We start from the raw sequence: 14979 nt of genomic DNA, 5'->3' as shown, positions 1-14979 counted from the left end.
TCTCGAGCCTTGTTTCTCTCCTCACTCTCGTCACGTGAGAGAAATCTGATGAGAGAAGTCTCACTCTCTATACCTCTGCTGCTCACGCATGCAGAGGTATCATGATGAGCATTGTGACGTTCCGTGCTGGTTAATCCCTGGCCGGGCCCCCGGGGGCCAGGTATTGATTTGGGCCCGTCTAGTCCAGTAACCTCCGTTTTACCTGATGTTGACACGCACCGGTGATGATGACTGCGATGGCGATGATGATGATGATGATGGGAAATCAAAGCGGGAGGATATCAGAGGGGAGAGTCTGTCGGATCGCTGTGTTAGGGAAATTATTTGGTCCTTGTCTCGCCCTCTCTCTATCTATCTGTCTTTCTCTCTCTCCTTCTAGTGCTCTGTTTATCTGTCTTTTTGGCAGCTATGCATGATTGTAAACCCACACACACTTACACACGCATCCGACAGAAGTGATTCTGTCTGAATATTATTAGAGCTAGTTTGGCCGCTTGACAGTTGACATTTCAAAATGGAGTCGTGTTATCGTGATAACTCTATTCCCCTCCCGCCTCCTCTCCAGAGGCTCTGTCACCCCCATCCCTCACCTTTCCTATGCCGTCACCCGTCTCGCCAGGTCACATTAGTGCCGCTTCCATCCATCCGGCGCTTCGAGAGTGATGCATAGACCATCACAGTCTTTTTCAACACATTAGTTTTGGTAGCCGCTCTGTGACCCTATGGTAGCGGCTGCCAGGGGCCACTCTCCCTGGCCCGTACCGCTCCCTCCAACCTTCCCTCCCTTTTTCCTCCCTTCCTTCCTCCCACTTGCTCGGTACAATCTGTCCATCCTGCCAGGTGTATGGCGTTATGGTACGGGCCCAGCTGTCATGCACTGGGGTTCACTCGCAGGTGTCCTGAGTGGGTTGACTATGAGAGCCAGCTGTTCCCTCGTCTGGCCTGAGAACGTGCGCGCGCGTGTGTGTGTGTGTGTGTGTGTGTGTGTGTGCGTGTGTGTGTGAGACTGTCTGGTAGCCAGAGGGGTTGCAGTGCGTTGAGGGACTGACTGACAGCCTCCATGTCTGGGACTCTCCCCCGCTTTGTGCTGCAGCTGTGGACCTGGCGTGCGGGCGGCCTGTTAGCACTACTGCCACACGGCACATGGACAGAAACACCAAACACCTGACTGACACAAGAGTCTTCTTCAGGGTGGGGGCGGGAGAGGTAATTGAGAAGGGGCTAAATAGGGGGCTGTTATAAGTGATAGTACTTTCAGCTCTTCCTTATTCATATATTATGTAACATACCGTTGTGATTCCGAAGGAAATCATAGGGATAGGGAGAGGGTTAGGGATAGAGATGCACTGATGGATGCGGTGATCATGGTTTTGGATATCCAACAGGAACCAGGCTGAAGTAGGGTGTCGGTATCGGAGAATAACCGCAATACAAAAACTCAGCACATGAGCCAATCCACAAGTCTGTGTTGGATGGATTAGTTTAAGTTTAGGTTGGCTTTCTTTTGACCGATTTGATTTGTTTGTTTTTTCTTGGTTGCTAATTTATCTAATTCACCGCGGCTGCATTTTGCTTCTTGCGCATGCCCCAGTGTGTGTGTGTGTGTGTGTGTGTGTGTGTGTGTGTGTGTGTGTGTGTCGGGGGGGGGGGGCACAGTCACGTCACACTCATCCAAATGGACACAAGCCCATTACCATCAGCCAAAATTGGTCAGATGGGAGCAGTGCATATGAACAAAGGCCGGTCCTGTTTTCCAGGTCAGGTCCCTGAATCTAGGCTTACTGATTCACCGTGGGTTCCCATGCCGGAGACCTTTTATTTGTGGGCTAATGTGGGGCGCTCATCCAGTAGAATTGGGGCTGACATGTTTTCCAATGAAGATACCCTTTCACAAGATTTGTTATAAGATACCTAATCACAAACATGCACACAAGCAGTGCACGTCTGTTTGTACGTGGATTGAACGGACATATGCATTATAGTAGATAGAATTATAAACTCTTCCCTGCATTGGTTCTTAGGTTTTTAAAGCATTTCAATGCTTTGGAATTACCTTTCATGCCTTGAAATTGATGCTCGTATAAAAAAAACAACACATATTGTACAAACACATTTTGGAGCGGTGCTGTAGGAACTTAGGTAGAGATTAGTAACTCTGTAAAAGCTTTTGCTTTGGCCCATTATGCACTGACTGTCCTGCCTGGTGCATTATGGACCAATGGGCTTTAATTGGGATATTCAAGTCCCAGACACATTTTGATTTGGGAAACCTTTGTCATCAGTTCCAGGCTACTCTGGGACTCTTGTGAGAAAACCAGGTTGGTTTGGTATTATCTTAAGTCTTAAGTCTAGGCACATATAATGGGTGCTAGAATCCCAAGATTTGTGATACCCTGTGGTCACCGTCTTTCTGAATCCTACAGTGAGTGCACTACTGGGATCGGAAAAAAGTTTCTTAATGTGTGATAACTGTCTTTTGAAAGTCGTTGGGTGTATCCTTGGTTATATTCGTACATTAGGCTGAAATGGTGTTCTTTTGCAATTGCAAGAGCTTGGAGGTGCAAGCTAGAAAATATCGTAAATGGACCTCCTTTTTTAGCAGCGGCTGCCTTTCACTTCCTTCCCTTCCAGGCGGGAGTGGTGGACCCCACCAACCATAACGCAAACACCTTGAACACAGATGAATATGGGATAAATAAAACAAATAAACAAAATAATCTAATGGAATACCACTTAAATTTTTATGTTTTTATTTTTTAACAAAGTTATCTGTACCCCTCTCCCCAGAGGAGGTTTATTCATTGATCCAGGCCTTTGCAGAAGAGCCTTGTCAGTGAGATGATGGATGAGGGCGTGGCCGTCAGCAAAAGCACACAACATCTAGACGCTTGCACTCAGAATCATGCGACTGAGAAAGTGGGAAATGACTGAAGGATCATGTGACTATAATAGAGCATGACTATCCCTGAGGTTATTCACCGGGGGTCAAGGGCTCAGGAGTTATTGGCAGGAACGGCTCATGCCGTCTGCAGACTCATTTGCAAATTGATTCAATGGGAAGATCCACTCAATTTTCAGAAGGCTTTTATATATTTGTAAAGTCAATATGTCATTCCCATATTTATAAGTGCATTGTGGGATGGTCATGAAGGGCAGTGCTATCACTGGAAAAAAAATAATTTGATGCTCAGCTGATTGTACCTGATTAAACCCAGTTTATATTAAAGTCCAACAATTATCTTTTCTTATCTGTGGACAAATCAGTCTTCATTTCTGCGTTCATATTAATAGATTTCTGCTGTCTGAGGATCATCAATCATTTCCTCTAATCTCGGTCACAGTCTTGGGGGGTGGGGGTAGCAGCTAGTTCCATGTACTCAAGAAAATGCAGTTTTTATATTTTTTTTCTGAATTGTAGTGAATTTTTTGAATTATTACTTGAGTGGAATGCAATACTATTGTACTTAAATGAGTCATTTTACATTAGTGTTCTCCAAAGAATTCTCTATATTATGAAGACTATTAACTAGGGCCTGAAGGATTTATCGGTAGGCCAATAATATCGGCCGATATTTGGGTTCCAAAGAACTATCGGTGTCGGTTGAAAGTCACCAATAAAGTCATATCCTACCAATGTCAGACACAAGTAGCAGTAAGTACAATTCCAAATGTCTGCATAACTTTCCATCGGTTAGCGAAATCTTGAATAAAATCAATTTTCATCTGTGGACATTGAATTTTGTAATCTTATTAAATAACCATTAAAGGATTCTCTGTGTCCATAGTAAGCTTGCGGAGAAACGGACATTGGGGATAGGCCTACTATAACATTATATTCATCCCTGCTTGGGTTTTAGCCCTAAAATTTCAATCGGCATTACTTACTCATCCCCCAGGTCAGTCAGTCAAAAAAATATTCCATGTTTGTGTCTTCACACATGGAGTTTGCTTGCAGCTCTAGAGCAACGGGTCTGAATTATGTCCATTTAATTTTAGTCCCAAAGGTTTATAAAGTTGATGAAATGTCTGTCTCTGAGGGCAGTGTTTAATCTGTTTGAATGGAACCGTGTTGTTGGGAACTTCCAACAATGAGTGATTTCCTTCCACAGAGACACTGTGAGGCAGGACTCTTTGGACTTGGACATTTATTTGGGGACAGTTAGTAGTGAAAATATTTATTTTATGATCATACATTCAATTTTATTCATACACATTTGGGTTCATTTTGTTGAATAAAGCAATGTTTTCGTCGGACCATTTAGAGTGGTTCTCTGAGTTTTCATAGCCTTTCTGTGAGCTTGAACCAGGCCCTTCTCCGTTCACCTCTCTCATCAACAAGGCGTTTCCCTTCCACAGAACTGCCGCTCACGGGATGTTTTTTTTGTTTTTCATACCATTCTGAGTAAACTCTAGAGACGGTTCATGCGTTAAAAAATCCCAGGAGATCAGCAGTTCCAGAAACACTCAAACCAGCCCATCTGGCACCAACAATCATGCCATGGTTGAAAAACTGATAGCACATTTTTTCCCCCATTGTGATGGTTGATGTGAACATTAACTGAAACTGCTGACCCATATCTGCATGATTTTATGCATTGCACCGCTGCCACACGATTGGCTGATGAGATAATGGCATGAATAAGTAGGTGTACAGGTGTTCCTAATAAAGTGCTCAGTGAGTGTATATATAAAAAAAATCGGTAGATAATTTTGGTTATTGGATTTTCTTTGTCACCAATACCGATTATAAGGGTAAAATCGGTAATGGTGACAAAAAAAAATCCATATTGGTCGTGCCATACTATTTACCTCTTGAAACACCAACCATGCCTTTGTCCCTCCCAAACGGCAGTAACCTGGTTGGCCATTCCCTGAGATTAATAGGAGAAGTGGTGCAGCGGATTTGTACCTCCGCTGAAAATAATTACAATCCATCGTCGTTTAAAAGGACCGTTTTCAATTGGATTCCATTGGCAGCAAATGAGCAGCTTTTTTTTTTTCACTCGATCTGAGGGCTTTAAATAAATACATAAATAAAAAATGATGAACAGCAGAGATTACTTTCTTCGCTCCGCCTTTGACTTTTGGTTTGTGACGGATAGAAACAGGTTAAATGTATGAGAGCTGCATATGAGCTGTTTGAGAGCATGGCATGTTCACTGACGGCAGAGGGTGACAGACGGAGAGGAGTCAAAAACAGACGACAACAAAAGCAGCTATCCTCTTTGTGGCCATTTTCTTGTCAAAGCTCTGTTAACTTAAAAATGTCCTCTCACCCCTTTCAGTTTTAATTTCATGTGAACACTGAAATGACACTGTTTTTCTCTTCAGTTAATCCCAGTACAGTCAAATATGAGAAACTCACAGCAAATATCTAACTGTAGAACACTTCAAACACCTCTCCTCAAGCCGATAGGAATAATTTTGCACGTCACTGGTGTCAAGGAAATATTTAATCATCACCCCAAACGCAGGCAGACTGTGAAGATGTTGCCGTGGCGGAGGCTCAGATCCTCTCTCTTAAAAAAAAAAAAGGAGTAAAGAGAGGTGCCTGCTTCAAGCCATGATCCAAAAAGACTCTTTTCAACCCTTTCCAAATATTTATGCAAGAACCATTATCTTGTCTGCTTGATTTTCACAAGTGTGGACCGTTTCCAGATAAGCTGTGTGATCGTTATGGCTGATAGACTTACTGCGACAGGAAGATTCATTCCAGACCGCTGGTGCCATGGATTTTACCGTACTGTAGGCTAATTGATGCCTCTATAAGCGTAAACATTTGCCATGTTTAATTGGACCGTACCATATTTCTATATCCCAGGGCTGGGTGTTCAAACGATCTTGATCATTTTCACGATAAAATCTTCCAGGATAACAATGATAAATGTATGACATTTATTTTCCATAGAGTTTGATACGGAGTCTCTTTTCCTTTACCTACAAAGACATGACATGAACAGCCAATCTTACAGCAGAGAAACAAACATGTAACATAACAGCCATTCATACAGAGCAGAGAAACAGCCATGTGACACACCAGCCAATGCTACAGAGCAGAGAAACAACCATGTGACACAACCGCCAATCGTACAGAGCAGAGGAACAACCATGTGACACCAACAGCCAATAATACAGAGAAACAACCATGTGACACCAACAGCCAATAATACAGAGAAAATACCATGTGACACCAACAGCCAATCACACAGAGCAGAGAAACAAAGAAACAACCATATGACACGAACAGCCAATGGTACAGAGCAGAGAAAGAACCATGTGGCACGAAAAGCCAATTGTACAGCAGAGAAACAACCATGTGACACAACAGCCAATCGTACAGCAGGGAAACAACCATGCGACACAACAGCCAATCGCACAGCAGAGAAACAACCATGTGACATGAACAGCTAAACAGCCATCCTCAAAAACCAACTTGAACACAAACTCACTCTCCTCTCAACCCGAGGCCGGCGCGGCCCCCGTCCCTGCAAAAGCAGAGCGATTTAAACAATAATCCGCGATTTTAGGTGACGCCTGGTCTGACATGGTTGGACGCTGCATACAATCACAGAGCGCAGATTCGGGAACTTTTTTGACTTTTCTCAGACGACAATGCAATCATATTACATATTTAAATGTATATAATATACATTTAAATCTAATTATTTATTTTATTTATCTTCTTTGCTTAGATATTTATTACTTTATTTTATTTATTCAGTGTTTCACTTAAAACCATGAGAATATTGTTAAAACTGTAAATCGAGCATTATTATTATTATTTATAAATATATTGTTATAATTATAGACCTGATATCATTTTTAACCATTTCGTCCAGCCCTTCTATATCCCATCTGCTCTGCTTCCCTGGGGTTTATTTCGTGCACCTTTATACAAGCCAGGCATTGCTTGTGCATCCTGATGATAAACTGTGTGTATAAAGAAGGGGTGTGGCGAGTTTCTAAGAGAACATTGGCATGCTTGAGTTTGGGTTTATGCTCGCTACTGTCTTTGAAGGGTGGAGCTAGAACTTTATAGACATTGGGAGGAAGTACAATATTCTAACTGGAAAGACAGACCTGTTAATCAAGGCAACCATGCCCCAAGATACAGTATACATACTGAATATTTAAGCCTGAATATCTTCTTTATGGAACATAATTTTCAATATGACAACCAAGACACCCGAGAGGTAAGCTTAGTTATTAGGACTCTAAAGCATTTGTGCAAGAACAAAATATTGACTCTATAGTTTGAGTGAACTTTCTTCTTTTTCCATGGACTTCCATTCAGTCAGAGGTTTTCTGGAGGAGCATCTAGTGGCCATCAGCTGTGCTGCAGTTGAAAGCAGATTTAGCTCACAAGGTATTTACACAATATAAATATTTGAGAAATAATTATTAGTAATCAGGATCTTCTATCAAGCAGGTAGAAGTATTGATTAGAACAGTCTGTGTAGTACAGAAAACTGCATTACTTGACCGTATAATACAGCCTCAAAGACAACATTTAAGTATATCACGATATTACAATAACCAAAATCCCAGGTGATATCTAGTCTTGTATCACTCTAATAATATCATTTATATCAATATTATAATGATATTATCAGGGCTCACAGTAACGGTTACCCAGCTGCCCTCGGCAACCAGATTGAGCCAAATGGCAACCATTAGGGGACTCTGGTTGCTCCCTTTGGCAACCACTTTTTAACATAGAAAAAATGGACAACAAACTGCAAAATGGGCATCCCAAAATAAGTGCATTTGTTGCATTAGTGATATTTAATTATTGCTGTTACAGTCGGAACCAGAGCGCTGCACGTGCGTTTACTCACGTGCGCCCAGGCACATGAGACAATGGCGATGCAAATGAAGTTGTTTGACTATGGGGTGAAAAGTTTGACTCACCCGTCAACATTACAAACGAATGTGCAAATTGATTGAACTGAGGCTAAGGCTAAGGCTAAGGCTAATTTACAATAACACTTTGGAGATTAACGTCCGATCTTAGTATGTTCTATATCAGCGCTTTACCCGATTTTGAATTTTGTCAGTCGAATCGGATCTGGCTGTTCAACACAAAGATTCCACTATTCTTTCCTTTTTTCTCTCCAGTGCCACACTAAACTCCTATATCAGCCTACATGAGTCTCATGTTTTACTTGAAAGACTCAGGTTTTTATGCCTTTCTTTGTCATCTGTGATGTGATTTCCACACAGTCAAACACAAAGTAAAAGTGTGCGTCCTGCTCATAGCTCATTTACAACATCCCAGCGCAACACTGGAGCGCCTCTTTTTTTTTTTTAGGAGTTTTTAGCATTTTTCATTTTTATTTTCTATCCATCCAAGAGAACGACGCCACGCGCGATTGATTGACTAGTTCACTCGTTCTCAGGTGTCATGTTGTTGTTACTTAGACGTGGACAAGGCACTAGTCTCCGGTTGAAAGCACTCGAAAGCAGGAAGCGATTTAACGGCCTCGGAAAACTGTAATGTCGGAAGCGATGCGTTTATGGGATCTCTGAAAATCGTCAGCTACTGCCATAAGTATATTTTAAACCTTTTATTTTTATTTTTTTTACCATATATGTGTTTGCATACCTGTACAGTTAACTAAAACTGAAACAACATTGTGTACTTACAAAAAAACGAGCTAAACGTTTCGGCAACCAAAAGCTGATGCCTGTGTGGCAGCCTGGCAACCGCTTTTAAAAGTAAGTCTTGAGCCCTGGATACATCACCCAGCCCTAATGTACCATCTCCCAAACCAAGTGTAAGAGGACCCATGAATATTTAGAGTGCGGGGGGGGGGGCGGCCTTTCATTGCGATCACAGACGGCGGGAGGATTCTCCTTTCTCTCTGTGCCTCCTTTCGGGTTCATGTCTCGCACTCAGATTTCTCTCTCTCTCGCTCTCTCTGGCCCCTTCATTGCCCCTTTATCTCTTATTGTCTTTATGCCAACACTCTTTAACTCCCCCTCCTCGGCTATCTCTCTCTCGCTCCCTTCTACTAAATGTCATAACGGGGTGAGGGTATTGGACTACTGTGTAACTGTCTGCTCCCCCCGTTCCGACCTGAATATTTGTCTCGTCGGGGTGTGTGTGTGTGTGTGTGTGTGTGTGTGTGTTATGGTCTGAGGGTGTTGGCCGCGTTTTACGCAGCCACAGGATCCTTCTAACCCGTGTTTAGCGATCACACCTTTTGTTTGGTAAATTTGATAGGATGACACATTGTATTCAGACAAATGGGTCGGAGAAACCACTGGTCTGGTGCATTGTGCATCAATGTTTTCCAAGTGTACAAACTGTAGACGTGCTCTCTCCCCATTTGATCGTGTATGTTACGCGTATTGAATCTGATGGTACTCTCAAAATGATCTAAACAACGAGCGTAAAGGAGTGTAATGGATTTTTTTTCATCAAACTCTGCTTTTGGTCAAACAGAAAACTCTTTCCAACGGCTGTGTGTGGTCTAATCACTGTCCACTAGTGCTGTACTAGAGTGTGCGTGCGTGCGTGCGTGAGTGGGTGTGCGTCTGTTCATATGGTATTCGGACAGATCCGGAAGATAAATCTACCCATTAGTGTCACACAGTGAGCGGGCCGATATCCTGGAGGTCACGCTGCTGCGGCGCAGTCAAAATTAATTGGGGGAACCACTTCAGTAGCCTTTCAAACATTAACCGCAAGCGGCGGAGAGTTTAGATCGGGATTTAACTTGTGCTCTTCAAACACTTGGGGCCCAGGGAGTAGAAAATGGCTATTGTTTTAACATTCATCTCATCTGAGGTTCTCCAGCTGCACCTTCGCTGGAGATCTGGGGGCGAGTTTTCTCCAAAAAGGTGCCTATCGCTTTGTGTGGACGGGTGTGTGTGTTGGTTGCATGCCTTTGTGTGTCTGGGCTTTGCATTTGAGAGGGAGAGAGAGAGAGAGAGAGAGAGAGAGAGAGAGAGAGAGAGAGATCTACCTTAACTTTTAAGGTTCCTTTATTTTCAGTAAGTCATGTCACAGAAACTTGATTACGAGGGAACCAAAAAACAACAAAAATAGAGAGGGGGGGTGGTGAGAGAGAGAGAGAGAGAGAGAGAGAGAGACTCTTGACCGGCGGCAGAAACTCACTGGCTCTCAGGAAACAGGAAGAGATATTTATTCTAGAGAACTTCCATCCTGCCTTCCTGTCCGCCTGCCAATCATTTAACAATACAGCTTAAAAAGCAGGCTCACGCAGGCTCCGGTGATGAAACAGGAAGGAGAAGTGTTTCATGTTGATAAAGCACTTTAAATCCAAGTGGCATTTAGCGGTGGGACTCACCGGGGAGCTCACAGGGCCCACACTGCTGCGATACATTACAGACGGAGAAAGTAACTTGTTACAAATACTCTCAATACACTACTTGAGTTTGACATTTTCACCTGTGACACTTTATTGGGCAGAACTAGAAATCCAGCACTCATGCTTTGACTTGAGTTCTTCCCGAAACAAAGCATTGCACTTCGCTATTTTCAATTTGCGTAAAATTGATCCTTATCGACTCTATAGAAACTTGAAGGATCATGGCGGAACATTTTTTATTAAATATTTTGTTTGTCAAGCCAGCGAAAGCAAAGCGTTTTAACCTCTATGTTTCTATGTTGCAATTTGGGTAGCAGTGCAGTTTCCACTATTGTTTGAACAAAATAAAAGTCTTAAATTAATTGCGTTTCCATTCTCTTTCCACTTTTGATTATTACTGTTGAGGTGGCGGTTCATACTTTATTGCATGATGGTAATATTTAAAGGACCAATCTGTGATGTTTGATTTGCTCATTGCACAAATTGACCATGATAGTGTATAATCAGCGTGAGTTCACAAATGTTGATCAGTGCCGGTGGGTCCACTGCTACCTCCATGGCTGCTGAGATTTCAAGCTCTCAAAACAAAACAGGCGGTACTGTCTGGACTCTCCGCCTCACCCCCGCCAGAACCATCAATCTCCACTCAACTGGAAGTGTGGTGCATGCCAGTCATCGGGGCGAAAGTGTATAAATGAGCTCCTTCAACGCGAAAAAGAACAACCGCCTGGAAAAAAAACAAAACGAGCCGTGCCAAAGCGGTTCATGCGGGCACTCACTCCGGATGATGGAGATGCTCATCGAGAACACCGCTGTTTGGCTGCCAAGTAACCCCGGGTCGATCCGGTACAACCCACTGTCCTGCTCCGCCAACATCCGCCTGTAGGTTACAACATCTGCAGGATGTTCCCCGCGAGAGGTGCAGCAAAGCTCCTGGTCCAGATCGTGGACAACCTCCCGTCTAGACTACGACTGTTTTCCGGCTGTGCGTCGCACCTAAACGATGGTGTATGGGGACGCTGCGGCCGAGCTCCATTCTCCACCGCAGTTCACCTGCCGCGGGGGTCCGTGTCGGACGTCCGGTCACTGCACCGGTGGAAGGACGACACGTCTCCTCCAGTCCCACTTGCACCCGACCTGCGCCGACGTCTCTCTACTCCTGGATCCTCACCTCTTTACTCCCGAAAAGAAAGAACCTGTAAACTTTGACTTCACCAGGGCTTTGCTGATGAAGAGCGTGTGTGATGTACAGTCTTTTCAACTGCTAAACACAAACGCACCTTTTGTGAGTCGCTTTAGACAAAGAAACAGCGCAAAAGTGTCCAAAAACATTTACATAATGTAACCGGTGCATTTTGTTTTATGAGACAATTCAAAATTTCACCTAAAATGCATTTTTTTTTTTTTTTTAATTGGTGCTTTTTGCTGGGTTTATTACTCTGGCAATATTTTGCCTCATAAATCACGAAGCCGCAGACGGGCAAAGCTCACAAGCTCCCGCAATCGCTTCATTGCCTGCTGAAAAAACAGTGAAAATGATGCTCGCCGTCCTCCCTCTTCTTTCCACATCTGGGGGGTGTCTGTAAATGACAACTTTTATGTCATGACTGTCATTTTGCACAGGGTCAAATGTTGTGGAAGATTGTGGATTTTATTACTAAAGAGTTATGATCACTGCTAATTATTCATCAGTAATATTCTGCTGCAATACGAATCCTCTCCAGTTATGGCTTGTGAGACAAATTGCCTCTAATATTTAATTGATTATTGATTAGAGTATTGATTCTGGGTGCAAGTGTATTGATATCCAAGAGAACAACAATGAATATATCTCATCTGTCAGCTGCGCTACCATCCTGAGTCCCATTAAGGTATATCAGAATATGAAAGCGAATTTCATTTTTAATATCTCTAATATCACCCCATGTGGCATGGGGAGATTAAAGGTATTATTGAATGTAATTCAAGATCTCTTGCCCTGACCACGACAGCAGCAATACATCGAAACAAACACCACAAACACGTCCAATTAAACAGCGAAAATCACAGTATCCTGATCCTAAACAGACAAAGAGGCGAGAGGGAACGAGAAGCCTTTCACCATATCACAGAATTCCCTGACCGAGATCGATAAAAAAAAAAAATAGCTCCAAAAAACATTACTCTTGCTTTCTAAGACCCTGTCAAAATGACTTTTAAGTCCCAGCCCTCAAACGTAGCTGTCAATGTGCTTCCTCTTAATTTGAAGGGGGTTTCATTCATCTCATCTCTTCATATCCCAAGTCCACGGCTTGGCTGGGGTCTGGATGCTTTATTACCTCGACACAGCGTTGGGTCGAGCGTCGATCGCCCGGGGAGAGAGAGAGAGAGAGAGAGAGAGAGAGAGAGAGAGAGAGAGAGAGAGAGAGAGAGAGAGAGAGAGAGAGAGAGAGAGGAGAGAGAGAGAGAGAGAGAGAGAGAGAGAGAGAGAGAGAGAGAGAGAGAGAGAGAGAGAGAGAGAGAGAGAGAGAGAGAGAGAAGCCTTGTAAGATCTGAGGTCGGCAACGGGCTCTGCATCAAAAGCAAGTCGCTGTCGGCACAGCGGACGACCTCTCACGACCCCTGTGTCCTCCACCCGGCGTCTCCCCGGCACGCCGCGTGTGATCAAAGTCCACTTTGGACAGCCGCGGAGACGAGGTGTAGCCGACGGCGGGGCGTCCGGGACAAGGAGCCGTCAGGACGGGCAACCCCGCGCTTTGCACCCAGTTGTACGGACGGCAAATCCCCGAGGCAGCCGGAGGAAAACCTTACGAGTGTTGCTGACCATTGAAGTCCGCGACAAGGAGATCAAAACCATTTTTCAAAAGAGAATGTTTTCATTACTTTTTTTTTTTTTTCGGATTAAGAAGTGGCCAAGATTTGGCAAACCCTCGGGGCAACTAAATATCACCCGCCCTACACTGCAGTCACGTAAATCCATATCTACATTAAGGGGTGCGCCAAAGTAAATGCCCGAGATTAAGTGACCATTAAATTATTATTTTTTTTTTGCTTTCCTCCCGTCTAACGGCTGGGTTTTTTGGACGGCGTCGGGGAGCCTAATGTCGCGGGCAAAGTGTGTTTTAATTGTAGGGCTGAACAATTTACTGTAATAGGAGACACAGATCATTACACCGCAACCCAGGAGTCGTTTATCTGCCCCGTAATGACGACTCATCGTCTGAGCGTGTAACTAACGCTTCACATCCACCGGATTAGCCTTACAGTAAAACAGACAGCAAGGAAGCTTTTTCTTTCTCTGTCTAATAGCGGCGGGGTAGACTTTAGGATTTGCCATCCATCATAGGAGGGGAAACTCTTGTTTTCTGTAAAGGCTGCCGTCGACCGTATTTAACTGGCGGAAATCTTTGCTCCACATCAGATGAATTACGATGGCAGTGGCAGATTCAAAAGATTCTTTTGTTTAAAAATATCCCAAATTTGGGACCATTTTTGTAGTTGGGACAGCCATTTAATTGATTTGAGCTACGTGTGTTTCTATTGTCGGTGGCGGGGGTCTGCATTCCCGGCAGGAATGCACCGATCCGACACCACCAAGAAGTGAAAGGCAGCTGTGAAAAATAGTGAAAGTGACTTTAGAGAGAAGACGATGGTCAACGTGGGTGTCGGGGGGAAAAGACAAAACCTTGGAATTCTGGCACTTGTTGTGTTCCACACACAACACAGATGATCTGATGGAATGACACTTTAAAGTGAAGAAAATTTAGCTTATTGGTCTTGAACCAAGTGGCCGTCCATACACAACAAAGACTAGGACAAAGGGACCCAAATGACCCCCGTTGTTTTGATAGTCAAAGGCCGGTTTGGCCTCAAACTGGTAAATCTAAATAAGTTTCTCTCTTTTGGACGGAGGAGCCGACCGATTCTCATCACACAGATTGACCCAGTCAAAAGGAAACTGGGGACACAATTTCAGGAAGTTTTCTTTGGCCTCCAGAGGAAAGCGAATAGAAATCCTTTTTTTTTTGTTTTTAGTTCCATTTTTAGTCTTGTATCGACGGGGTTCCAGAGGAAGAGCAAAGGCGAAAAGGGGTAAAACCACAGCAACGTGCAGGAAAACGTCCCGCGCCGTTCCAGGACAGGTGCTGCAGGACAGAAATAAAATTTATATATAAAAAAATAAATAAATGTGAATCATCATAAAAGTGTTTTCCAATTACATTGATTTCGAATTGGGTGAGTTAAAGGACCGTTCCGTTGTCAAATTGAGTTTTGGTCCATTTACTAGTCAGCACACACATTTGACCTTACCCCCTGACAATTGTCCTGATGATAGCTCACATTTTTAGATTCATTATATTGTCTCTATTGACAGGTTTTTAGAAAATTACCTTGACCCGATTTTGGCATATTTGTATTTTTGTATTTGTTAATTTCATTTGAAAGGACAGAAGCAACGTTTCTTTAACAAATACAAATTATTGAAGTCATCAGAAAAATGGCCTCGGGTAATGTAAAATGTACGTGCTGGCACGCCCACGGGCTAAAACACTGACGCGCCGACACCAATGACTGCTCTCAACGCGCTTCTCTGTGTTGCCGTTCATTCTCCACCCCGCATTTGATATAAATGGAAGCTGCTGCCCACAATTTATCGGCAATG

The 14979-nt window shown here is 43.5% G+C and overlaps 1 protein-coding gene across 1 annotated transcript in view; it reads left to right on the top strand.

Annotated features, from left to right (window-relative positions):
- The window catches only part of adgra1b (adhesion G protein-coupled receptor A1b), a gene marked incomplete at its 5' end in the record, with an annotated part of 171469 nt that overhangs the window by 16809 nt on the left and 139681 nt on the right, over window positions 1–14979 (top strand). The window lies entirely within an intron of this gene.

Source organism: Zeus faber (assembly GCF_960531495.2).
Source record: "Zeus faber genome assembly, chromosome: 16".
In the NCBI taxonomy this organism is placed as follows: Eukaryota; Metazoa; Chordata; class Actinopteri; order Zeiformes; family Zeidae; genus Zeus; species Zeus faber.
Note: the sequence above shows the minus strand (reverse complement) of the source record. Positions and strands in the feature narration are given on the sequence as shown.